Source organism: Euwallacea similis, chromosome 7 (genome assembly GCF_039881205.1).
Source record: "Euwallacea similis isolate ESF13 chromosome 7, ESF131.1, whole genome shotgun sequence".
Lineage (NCBI taxonomy): Eukaryota > Metazoa > Arthropoda > Insecta > Coleoptera > Curculionidae > Euwallacea > Euwallacea similis.
This window is the reverse complement of record NC_089615.1, coordinates 6,706,445-6,719,309: the sequence shown is the minus strand read 5'-3', so window position 1 is coordinate 6,719,309 and position 12,865 is coordinate 6,706,445. Positions and strand designations below refer to the sequence as shown.

At 36.0% G+C, this 12,865-nt stretch overlaps 2 protein-coding genes across 3 annotated transcripts in view; one reads left to right on the top strand and one right to left on the bottom strand.

The window, feature by feature from the left end:
- The window catches only part of SrpRbeta (signal recognition particle receptor beta), a 29,255-nt gene extending 27,828 nt beyond the window's left edge, over positions 1-1,427 (top strand). Inside the window, exon 5 of the mRNA XM_066392143.1 lies at positions 1,416-1,427. The gene's annotated coding sequence lies outside the window, so the exon portion shown is untranslated. The remainder of the gene's footprint in view (positions 1-1,415) is intronic.
- The window catches only part of LOC136410131 (A-kinase anchor protein 200-like), a 54,161-nt gene that overhangs the window by 13,807 nt on the left and 27,489 nt on the right, over positions 1-12,865 (bottom strand). The gene's annotated exons all lie outside the window — the stretch shown is intronic.

Here is a 12,865-nt window from a genome sequence, read left to right as displayed (position 1 = left end):
CAAGGCCGAATCAATAGCTACGGTCCAGTTGATGACCATTAAGACAGGCCAACGATATATGTATCTTAATTACCACATCATCTATCATGACCGCAGCAGCGATTATCGTCACGTTCGCTCAGGCCTAAAGCGACAGTCTGCAAGAACAATAAAATTAAATAGAATCACCGTCTTAGCAGTACGAAATGAAAACCAGACAAAGTTGCCTGAGCATGCTGCCATTTGTGTCTTGTCACTGCAAATGCACGTGACGTGGGATGCACCAGACCAGCATGTTGCCAAATCAAAAAAATCAGTTTTTGCTTTTAGTACATGTACGGCAACAAGATGAGTGGGCTCTATTGAGGAAGTTAGTCTTTGTTGAGGCAGAATAGCAATAGCTCTCGAAACTATGACGCAACGATGAATAAATTATTAAAGAGAGTCACCTACGTAACAACCAAAAAAGAAAGTACGCCAGCAAATGGCAACAACGCTAATAAAAGAGCAGGAGCAGAGGCGCCAAAAACGCACACCAGAGAGCGTAGGACAGGACCCTGCCGGACCTATCCCAACGTGTGGCCGATTGTCATCTAATCTAAAAGTACGCAGCTCATACCTGCGGAGGCGGCCCTGTTCAATTTCAACTTTTGCCGCCGGCAAATTCGAACAAATAGCAGGAACGTAGAAACGAACTGATGTGATATTGCGCTCGCTGTGCAGTATTAGTAACACCACCTAGTGGACCGCCTGCCAAGTTCGAACTGTACAGGCGCCGTGATAGATGTCGCTGCTCTACAAAGATAGTATAACAGACGTCCTCTCTCTCTGATAAAATGCACATGCAAGCCTATTCAAGTTATGACGAGGGCTATTACCGTCAATTATGTTTTTTTGATGGATCTTACAGAAGCGTCTAATAAAAAGTTTCTGCTCCAGCTTAAAGGTTCTTCAAAAAGGGTCGTTTTGTTGTTTGTTTAGAAATTCTAGCCTTTTTGTTTTAACGTTTTCAGTTACTTTGCAGCTACTTCTTTCAGCCTGAAGTGGCTTTGTGGTGGTGTTTCATTGCATGTTTGTTTTTGACATCACCTGGGGGAGAGTTTCATTATTTTGAGGGTCGCTTTTAGCCACCTTAATTATCTTCATTAAAATACCAGTCTTAACAATTTTATAAGAATTTCGTGCTTGGTTGGTTGATGTCATATTGTAGTCAGATGTAACTAAGTAGATGGTTTTCTTACCTAAAAAAGAAAAAAACAGTTAAGTTTGCGCATACCAAGTTACCATGCGCCCGTACCTTATTTCTACGCGCGTATAGTCATTTTTTATTACGTGCTCACCGTTCAGGCTAAACTAAATTGTATTTGGTACTTTGTTCAAATTTTTACCGTGAAAAACCTGAAGTGGAGAATTATGTTTTGATGAGCTTTGGTAAGTATAAAGCAAATAAATCTACATAATTGAACTTAATTTTAATACACGAGAATGGATATAATATTTTTCATGCCTTTTCTAATTTTTACACGATTATATTTTAAGAAATTAAGTAGAGGAGATATACTGGAACTCTTCAAGTTAAAAACGTGGCGGAAACAGCCCTCAGATAAATAAAAACTTCACTAGGAAAAATTGACATACGCATGTGCCAAACTTCAGATTTTAAGGTTCTGATATAAATCAACATAAGGCTAATTGCAATAGTAACACTAATTTCAATCGCCAGTCTCAGCGTAAGTAACGCGAACGAACTAAAATTCCTCATAAATTGACCATTTTATTAAATGTTATATGTGTATATAAAAATGTATGTTAAACATTTCTAATCATTGAAAATAGCTTCGCTTATATTATCTCATCAAGAAATAGCGTCGGAAGAATAAAGAATAATTAACTTGTTAACGGAAGGCAAGATGTTGGTAAAAATAATTCATATTCCATTAAATTATCATAATAAAAATCTGCAGGAAATAGCTTCTTTTATAAAAGTTATAAATCGGAAAATCTTAGTAAATGGATTTGCTTATAGTGGCCAAAAATCGTCGAAGAATTGGCAAGATTTTGGCAAACATCACTGATACTTTATACTTTTATTATTTATTGAGGTCAAAATATCCGGAAGGCAGTGGACACTTGGCCCGTTTATAGTAGTCAGAAATTAAATACTGCATTCGTTTAAAATCAATCAAGAATCTCGATAATATTGAAGACAATTAGCCCGTTTGCAAATATCAAAAATGCTGGCAATCCCCATTGTATTAAACTTAGTGCGGTTAAAACCCGTTAAAAATCAGGGATAATATTGCCTGGTTTATAGTAGTCAAAAATTCCTGGTAAAATCTTGAAAATGGTTCTGTTTATAACGTTAAAATCTCCATAGAATAAAAGATAATGGACACATTCATAGAGATCAAAAATATTGGGAAAAGTCAGGGGGCATGAAATAAATTTATTGAAGATAAAATCTCATGAAAATGTTTAGATCCGTTTAGAATAATCCGAAGAATATACAAAAGACTCTTGAAGATCCTGGATCACAACAGTTTGTTGTGGCGAAGATTGTCCAGAAAATCAAGCATAGTTAACCCATTTACAAAGGTAAAAATGTTGGCAAAAATTACTGGTCAGGTTAAATCCCCCAATCGGTATAATGAAGGCATATGTTTCAGAGTATAAACTTGGGGATAGTCCCACATCGCGGACAATCGTTAACTGCATATTTGTACACTGGCTATTACAAATTACATACAATTATTATTTGCCCTTATACAGTCGACTCACAGTCATTCATTACTAAAATAGATAAACGATTTTGGGAATGCCTTGACTCATTGCTTCTAGTAGAAATAAATCACGTATCACTTCCGGAATGACGGATTATTATTATTGCTATCCAAATTTTAATGATTCGTGTAATTTAATATTCATATAAGAAAGACAGATATAGAGGCTCAGTTCTTGGAGGGGACAAATATTTTATGCAAATACCTTCAACAAATCCGAGCAGAAAAGAATTTTTTTATTACGTTTATATTATGACTCACTGAAGATTTGTAGAAGTCTAAATTATAATGCCAATACATTACCTTCGCATTGTAACTTTATTTCACTAGGACATGTACAGTATTTTTCGTTATATTTGCGTTACTTTTTCCAGATATTGCTGCCTGTGGCCCCCAATCGTACAAAATCTAATTTCCTTCTCTAAACGCTTAGGGCCTTTTATCTTGAAATTCTCTTCTAGTTTTGTTCGAGCTCACATCAGTGGAAACTCGATAGACCACTTTGAACCAAATATCAACAAAAAACGTGAAGTCTGAGAAAATGGAATGAGCTTGTTAGACGTCAGCTAAAAATAGGTCCATTAACGAGGAGTTTAGCGAGATTCCATCCCTTCTTAGCTAACTTTAAAGTAAGTTAGTCGAAGCCCTAATTTCCATAAAGTGTCGTAGACGGCTCATTAGGCCCCTTGTTCTCTGAGAGTCTCTAAAATCATTCAGAGGCACTTACATGGCGAATTGAGACGCTCTTAATTTGGCTTTCATTCTGCTCAATTTGCCTGGGGGACACACAGGGGGAAATTATCGAAGAGTATAGATCCGCCGTAATGTTTACAATTATTTAGATTATAGAACGGTGTAAGGATGTCAGAGTTAAACAGTCTATCTAGGTACCACACCCATTCATGAACATGCGGTTTCCTCTGTACGTTCCTCCGACTTAACCTTGGCAGAGAACCTTAACACCGCTAAGGACGATAAATTTAAGCTTTCAATACGTTGGTATTAAAAGTTATTATTAAACATGCTAAACTGTCGTTTTAAACGGCAATAACCGTAGAAGCTTTAACGTGCCGTTAAGGTAAGGCTACATGTCTAATTTAATTCACGCCTAGTTTCGTATTCTGTAGTTTGAGGAAACGTGGTTATAAGAGAATGATGTTGGGGAATACCAATGTAAAGTAACTACGCTAGATGAATCAAGGAATATTAAGTTCATTAATTAACGTTAAACTTTAAAAATTCACCAAGTCCTCTTTTGCTTCCATCTCTGTTACAAATGTATGAGAAAAAACTTTTAATCAAGGCTTAATTAATTTTCTGCGCGAAAGAAAAATTAAGATTAATAAGATAAGAATAAAGTTGAAAGATGCTTCCATTTAGAAAATCGCTTTGCAGGGGAGAGTGATAATGGCTTTAAATATTTAGCAAAGGCGAGATTGTGTTGGGAGTTTGATCTAGCAGTCGAACGAAAGAATGCATTATGCATTAAACAGGAAAAGTTGCCCGTGTTTGTTTTCACTAATATACTACACATTACTATTACTACCGAGAAGAAAGAAAACACACCAAATTCCATCATTAACGTAAAAGTTCCTGCAAATTTTCATATCTCCCAAGATTCCATAATATATGAGCGGATTTAAAAACTTCTTTGAACTTTTTCCATATTTTATTCGTGCTTCTCTCAGCCTGCAACGAATTTTGGATTAAAGCAAGAATGAATTGTAAAAACTCGATAAATGAGCTGGTATGAATGGGGTTTTTGACAGCCTCAAAAAGAGCCCCAAGTTAAGGGTGTCAACTGTATCGATGGAAACCGATAAGATCAGTTTTTAATAGTCTTGAAAATGCATCGAGCTTCAGCGTTAAAAAGAAATTTATTTTCAAAAGACTTTTACCTTTAAAGTTTCACTATACAAGTTGATCCATAATTAATAGTAAGTAAGAAAATGATTGAATTAATAAGTAAATATTTAGATTTAGGCAGTGAAATAAATGTATATCTTCAATTGACTTGAATAGGGTTTCTTTTCCATCGAAAAATGGGCACAATTCAGTCAATACTTGCCCTGAAGTCTTAGGAAAAGACGTAACATTGTATTATATGGAATCAGTTCCGCTCATGTTGCCTAGAGTTATTCCTAGTAAAAGGACAGTAAACTTGAGGGAATCTCGGAGTCATAACATCAAAACTCCTGATTTGAAAACGTCTCAAGTGTTGGAAACTGCAGCCATAGGCGGACGTGAGACGGACAGTGCAGTGCGTGCTGTGTCGAAAATAAATAATAACAGAAATCTATCTTCTCAATGGCTGTGGAATGATAGCTTTTGTTGACAGAATTCCAAAAGGATCAGAATTTCAGAAGGTTTATTTGCAGTAATTGATCGTTGTTCGATCATTGTTCCATTGTTAATCTCGCTTAATTTTATTTTCTGTATTAGTGACCACTCTGAGAGGTTTTTTGTGACTTCACATTTCCTCCCTTGAGCATAAACACGATGTATATTATTTCTTTCGTGTATCATTTTCATGGTGAGATCCATGAGCTGCAAGCCTGTAAAAAGAGGGTGTAAAGTTATTTGAAGATTTGTAAGCCATCGTATCGTTGTTATCAATTACCCTATAACTCGTACCTTTATGTGTATATTTTCGTACTGATATCGATACTTAGATGATTCAGCCGAGTGGTAGCACGATAAACAAGATATTCGTAATACGGAATAAACTAATAATCGGGTGTTCTTTGGTTTGAAAAACTCGTTAGATACGACTCTAACTTTTTCTCCTTTTGAAGCAACGCAATATGCGCAATTAGACTCCAAATTATAAAAGAAACACCTGATTTTGGTCAATTTTTGTTGGTGAATGCTAAATTTCCAAAGCTGAGGACGCTCCCTTCCCGATTATTTTTATTTGCAGAAGAGCATTATTACATAATGCGTTATTGATAAAAATTACGAATTCTAAACTTATGACTATTGTTTATAAGAGAATTAAATTTATTAGATCACATACATATATCATTCAGCGGTCCAAGTTGTTCAGTTTTAACAGACCGAGACACTTGTTGAATTCGAGCAATAAATTCTCTACAGGCACAAATCTACGGAGATATGCAGTTTTCTCCAGGATTTGTGAGATTAACGCTGTAGTGGTGTATGGTTATCGATGATTATTTGTCGTCTTGAAGGTGATTTGGCTTTGGTAAGATCTACCACAACAGAAAATTTGCTCTCTTACTTGCTTTCCTCAATCAACTGCTGTTAACTAACTCGAACCAGACGCATAGGCTATCCTATTTCAATAATAATAAATGCCTCTATGTTCAAAGTAATGAGAACTGTTATCTGTTCACCCTGTAACCTCGAAGAATTTCAATGATTTCGCTCTATCGACTTTTTCCTCGAAATGCCGATGTTTTGATAATGTGGGTAAAATGTACCTGCAATATTACGATTGATGGGATAACAAAACTGAAAATAAAACCCCTGCGAAATTTATGTAATATTGACTGCGCACACATACCAATTCTGCAGCGAAACGATAAGGGTTAACAGCGGAGTTAAATTACTGAATTTATTTGTTACGAGGTTGGTGAAGCGTAAATAATGCCAATTTGGCAGAAATAGAAACGCTAAAACGAGGAAAATAATATTTGTTGAGATTAAACGGTTTTTATGATTTCGTAACAGTGATTGAACTTTTAGAGAGGGAGTACAAAAAAGTTGGTAAGATTTGGCAAAAATCAGTGAAATTTAGTTTGTTTGAAAATAGTGCAACTTGCCTAGGAACATTCAAGCCTAAAACAACGGACTTCATCGAAATTCAACAGTTTTGCTTTTAAATCAGTAAATGTGTTTCTTCCTCAAATTATTCATTTTACATATGCATGGGAATATTTTGGCTGCATATTATGGTTACAGTTCACGCATTCCTCGAGTCTAAACATCGACCATATAAAGCCGCGAATTCGACTTGAGAGTTTAATTAAGTTAATTTACGACCTCTTATACATTTTAGCGCGGGGATAATTAGGCGTATAACTCAAATTAATGGCCTGATTAGCCGGTGCTGCCTAAACCTGCAGCTATGAATGAACTTTTATGGACTATTTACGCCGTTTTGAGTATCTGCTAGATTTTTGGCTCTTCAGTTGTTCGGTCCGCAACAAAGACAATTATAACACTAAAAAATAAGAATATAATTTGTGCTTAATTGTGACTGGTTAGGGATACTCCAAACCGGTCCATCTTGCTTTGTCGCTGTGCCAATGTCATCCTATGTGTACATGGTTCACGTAAAGATTTTATAAGTTTGAACAATTTTGGTATTATTAGGTATTTATGTTTACAGAGTGTCTCATTCAATAGTATCACAGTACAATAATTCGTTTGCGTTCGTCAAATTGACAATTTTAATACAGAATTAAAAATACAATAATTTCTTATACTAACAGTAAATTTGAGAATGATAGAATAGTATATTTATCGAAACTCATTTTATAATAATTTAACCAATGGAACCGAAATTTCAACTATTTCCAACAAATGTTACTAACAAAATGTTTTAGTGCTAAGGTCCCTATTTTGATTGATTGTTTTATGATGTGATGTTAACAGTATTGGTAGTAGACCAAAACAGGTGGTTACATTGTAAACGTAACTATTGCCGATATCTAATAAGTGACTTCCAATTCTACAGATATCTATTGAGAAATTCTGCTATACATGAGATCTCTGCGAGACGTAAACAAACTGAAGAAACATAAACAAACGAGTCATGATTTCAAATGGCATTTATGTTAACTTTAAAATCAAAATTACTCGTTTTCCTATGTTTGTATTTTTCCCATCATGCGTAGCATTCATTTGAACAGTTCCCAAGTACCATAAAACGCATGACGTGTAAAATAATTTGCTTAATTTCATCAATAAACTAGTATCGGGTTCTAAAAATTTCACCAATATAAAAAAAATGTCTTAATTTCCAAAGAGAACGGTAAATGCCAAGATTAACGGTTCCTGGAATATTAAGAGAAAAAAGGGTGCCCCACGCCCTAAGTGGTTTTAAGAAGACGAATGAGTGAGAATGGTAGTATCATTGAACACGAGTGGTTGTTGTGAATAATTGAGCCGAATATTACACATGTGTTTTAATAGCTCCAATTCTGGTTTACACCGTTAAATTGTTTATGTCTGGAGAACAACGAAAGCCGCGATTTTTCAAGTCGCGTGCCACCACAACAATCAGAAATTTGCCGGGCCGATTTAGTCTGGTGCCTCGGGTTTCCGGCACAGCACGCCGCGGAATGTCACGAGTCACCTGGTGAACTTCCGGCGGTGGTACCACGTCGAATATGGTTTCGATGACGGTATTCTGCGAAGTACCACTCATAATGAAAGGCTAATTGACGTCCTCGTTAAATGACGAAGGATAGACTTTTTTTCGGAACAGACAGACTTGCAGTGTGCAGTGTGTCTTTTCCACCCTGAATCTGCGAGGGTTCGGTTATTTAAACACGTGATGTCAATCACCATGTGACCCTATTGCTATCGGATCGGTCTAGCGAGGTATCGACCCTTGTAAACTGTCATGCCCTTTAGGGCCACCTGGTGTCTGCACATTCCTGTGAAATCGTTGAAGTGTATCAAGAGGGAACACAAGGGTATTAGCAAATTTATTATATACCTACTGTGCACCCACAGTGGTTTATAAACAACCCAAAACGGCGAAAGAAGAGTCCAAACCGCAACTCACCAAAGAAGCAATGTGAAGAAGGGATCCCCGGACTTAATCAAAAACGGGCGGTTAAAGTTTCTGTTGCTCGCGAAAAAGGTTTATTGGAGCCCTCAAGGTGAAATGCTTTTTAGTTACAGTTGAAAATTGCAAGGAGCATTTTTAAACAATTCAAATAGCATCCCTAATCGTCACGGCCAATCTTACATCTCTTTCTATGAAGGAACGAGGGTTGGTAGTGATCATTCCATAATATTTGCCCACAAGATGAATATCGAAATACCGTAAATCATCGTGAAAGGGGCGTTTTATGTGTCGAGAACCTAATCATTTAAACATCGCCTCGGTCTGCGTGCGTGCATCGAATAATACTTCGTATTCAAATACATTAGAATTTATAATCCCCCCCATGCCCACGCGTGCTAATCCCTTATTGTACCCTCATCGGGCACATGACATATTTTACACACCCCTGAGCGGTCCCACGTATGTAAAGTCTGAGTATTGAAGTTATGTAGTTGCGTCATCAATCGTAGTATTATCTCTAAATGGCAGCATGTCCTAAATAAGATCTGCCTTTAATTATAAACTTCAGGTTTTGCTTCCGTTAGGGGTAGTTTATATTCATGGTAAAACTTAAACTGACGCTGTACTGTTTTATGTTAAATAAGGTTACGATTTGAAAACCAGATTTCCTCCTAAAAAAATCTGTTATTTTTAGTTCACGTGTACTAATTGCTTTATGGGATTTGAACATGAAAAATGGGGTTTCTGAAAACTGCACTCTCGAAAGTTCTTTTTCTTTTAGGTTTTGTTTTCAAAACAAAGACACTCTAACCAGAAAGGCTTTTTCTGTATTATACACATTTACTGACGAAGAAAACTGACGGGAAAAACCGGCTATACCAAACTTTTTGTCAAAACCACTTAGATAAAGCATTAATAATGGAGAAAAATCAAACCAGTTCGTAATTTGGAACTATGCAGTGATGGAATTTAGTTTTTTTTAAATGATGATATGATAAGGTTGTTTTAGATCTACCATGTCATTAGCGACTCTCTAAAAATATACAGAAACACAAAAACAAAGGGGAATATTTAATGGTTTCGCAATGTCATTAATCTCTAAATTGTCGAAACGTGGTGCTCCAACAGACCATTTTTAATTTATTTCTTTTTCTGTTTGAAATTTTCGCCAACAACTTTCGGGAGTAACAGCGTCTAGAAAACTGAAAACAAATTAATCAACTAGAAATTTGCTTCCCGAATCAATTAGGCAAATACTTTAGTCGATGCGATACTCTGAAGCGACAACAATGAAACTGTTCAAGTAAATTTCCCACTTTTCATTATCTGAATTTTGGGTCTGTTAAACAAAACTGTTGAACATTGTCATGGAAAATAAATGATCCACTTCTTACCTACTTTACAGTATCACCTTTTTACGCTCATTACCAGTAATAAAGCTCATTTGTTTAAGTAAAAAAAGCTGTTCTGCAAATTCAAATTCACTACGAACAGAACAGAAAATCAACAAAACTTGTTGGATAATCAACTTTAACTCGACTCGGAGTATTCCGATCGTCAATTCTTCGAGTTTCTTTCGATAAATAATCGAATCGCATTAGAAAAAGTCGAAAAAGCCGACTGCGTCATTTTTTTATGGACCGGTAACGGATTGACATCTGATTGCGCTACCAGTTTTTGCTGCTGAAAGACTGGTCAAGAGGACCGTTTAATATGCGAATAAAAAAGGCCCCTCGCAGATAAAGAAAGAGCCACCATTATATGCTACCAGTCAGATAGAATGAAAAAAAAAGAACGTGAAGGTTGCAATACTCTTTTGAGGAAATTGGTGTTGACATGGCCGGGGGGTGATATTGTAGGGGCGATAGGATGTAATACAGAAGCTCTATCGCTGAGACAAAGTTGAGAGATTTGCGGTTTGGTTCCAATAGGTTTTCACATGTGCAGGGTGTTTAATATTAAATCAAACCACCCTTAATTCTAAAAATGATGCATAACATCAAACTTGTTAAATTGAACAGCCCTTCCATACATAAGGTCCATACTAGCTATACTAACCTTTTTCACTTTTAACTTCTTCCTAACTTCACAATGTTCCCGAATTAAAAATATTATTACAACATTTTTTCAGTACTGTCAACCCTAATTTTGTGGCATGCGGGCAACCCCCAGTACTAATTTAATAAATTCGTGCTCAATTGAAACTTATTTATCCTCGGCCGTAACATTAATAAATTAGCAAATGTTCTTTTATTGAGGCACCAGCCATCATCATAAGGGCAACAACTTTAATCAGCAACGCCCACGTTTTGCTCGCAAACGAACATAACAATTGGACACATTTCTGCTGAACTTTTAATTAATTAGGGTGGGACGGAAATATGTGGACTTAAAGCGACGTCCGATAATAAAAATATAATGGGTCATTTCAGCCAGATAGGAGGGTTGTACGCGACAAACGATTATTACTTGGCGAAATCTATATTTTCTAATGGATATGACTTATTTGGCATTTTATGGGTTGGCCAGTATGAAGTGTCCCTAGCTCATTACGTTTGGTCTATTTCCCTAATGAACATTAAATGAAAGTAAATCCATACAGGTTGTTCTTCGCGACAGATCCACCAGTAGATACAATCATAAGTTACCAATAATGTTAACTTAAAGTTTATTTAGATTTAAAACCAAACATGCAAAGGAAAAAAAAAATACACATCGTTGACGGGAAAAAGATTAACAATCTGTAAGCTTTTCATAAAATTAACTAAGATATATTTAAACAAATACAAAATGTATAAATGTATTATGCTTTCCCAACCCTGGTCAACTAGTGCCTACATCGCTGAAAACGATTTTTAAGCCCTTTCCGAAAATGAAAAAATCGATAGTCAATAAAAATTTAAGAAGTTACCATAACTCGATAACTAGTGATGATAAATTATTTCTTAATATGTCATACGTTAAAAGTGCCCGAATAATGTTTTAGTTTTAACAGTTATTCCAGACAGAGTATTCCCGTTATTCTGGAAAAATAGAAAAAGATAGATTTTTTTTTATACTGGTAGTTAAATGTAACCAACAATTGAAATAAGGACATCTAAGTAAAACGCCTCCGCAATTAAGGGCCACTTATTCCTTCTAAAATTGCATGCGAAGTAACTTACAGTTAAAGGTAACCATTAAAGTGTCTCCGTTTATAGCGAGGGTGTTTTAGATAGCTGTCCTCATTTAATGTTAGTTTCAAAAACACTCCATCCGCCAGCAGCTTACTTTTGACTTTGACTATAAGTAACTTCACATGTAATTTTAGCAATACATTGAAGAACTAAACCTAAGATAATTTTAAAGTTATGAAGCTGAAGAACTATGAATTGTTGAATTCAGTGATACCATCTAACCTAAAGTTTTAGCTCGAACCCAAATTTTGGTTTCATTGGCAGTAAACTTTATAGTTAGTGTATCATAAATAATGAGAAACTGGTGTTAGTTCGACTATGGTGACATCAAGGTCACTTTTGAAAGGGAAACAAATAATTATTGTATTGACACACTGATTTTCCACCGTCAATAAGGGCTGCAGAGGACCATGAGGATGTGACAAAAATAGTTTTACTACTTATAAGTTAATACCAAAAGCGACATGGGAGATGGCAAAATCGACAAAGAAATAAGTAATGGTTACATTTCATAAATTGATCTCACTCTCCAGTCGAGGGCAATGTACAAAGGACAATTCCAAATAGTGAAGTAACACCTGGAGTCGCACGGCTCACGGTTAACATTAGCTTTAGAATTGTATACTGTTAATAAATTTGAAGCAAATACACTGAAAATAAGAAATTGACGTTATAAATATGGAGAAGCCAAGAAATAAATCACATAAAGGAAAATAAATGACTCTCGTGTAATTCCGTTAATCCTTACTCAAGAGCGAAAAGGTAGATACTTTTGTATAAATCAAATAGTGTTAAAAAGTGAAAAATGTAATTCTATTTACTTATTTATACATTCGATTTAATTCGAAAATAGTGCAACTTGACCGGTTGCATAGCTGGCCCAGTCAGCAACGAGCGCTCTGTACGCGGTTGCTACGGAAACCGCCGCTGATGCTTCGGGATCGATGTTCCCACGCCACGCGAAAGGTCCTGCAGGACACCCGGAAGTCGACGGGAATAGCTGGATAGCTGCCTCCGGGAGCGCTGCGCCGGCTGACGTGCTTTGTTTAAACCCTGGCAAGTCAGTTTGATTGTGACAATTTATTGCTACGTGAAATGAAACCCACATCACTTATGGTCCTTGTACGGGTATAAAAATATTCGCCTTTTATAACTGCTTTTTGACA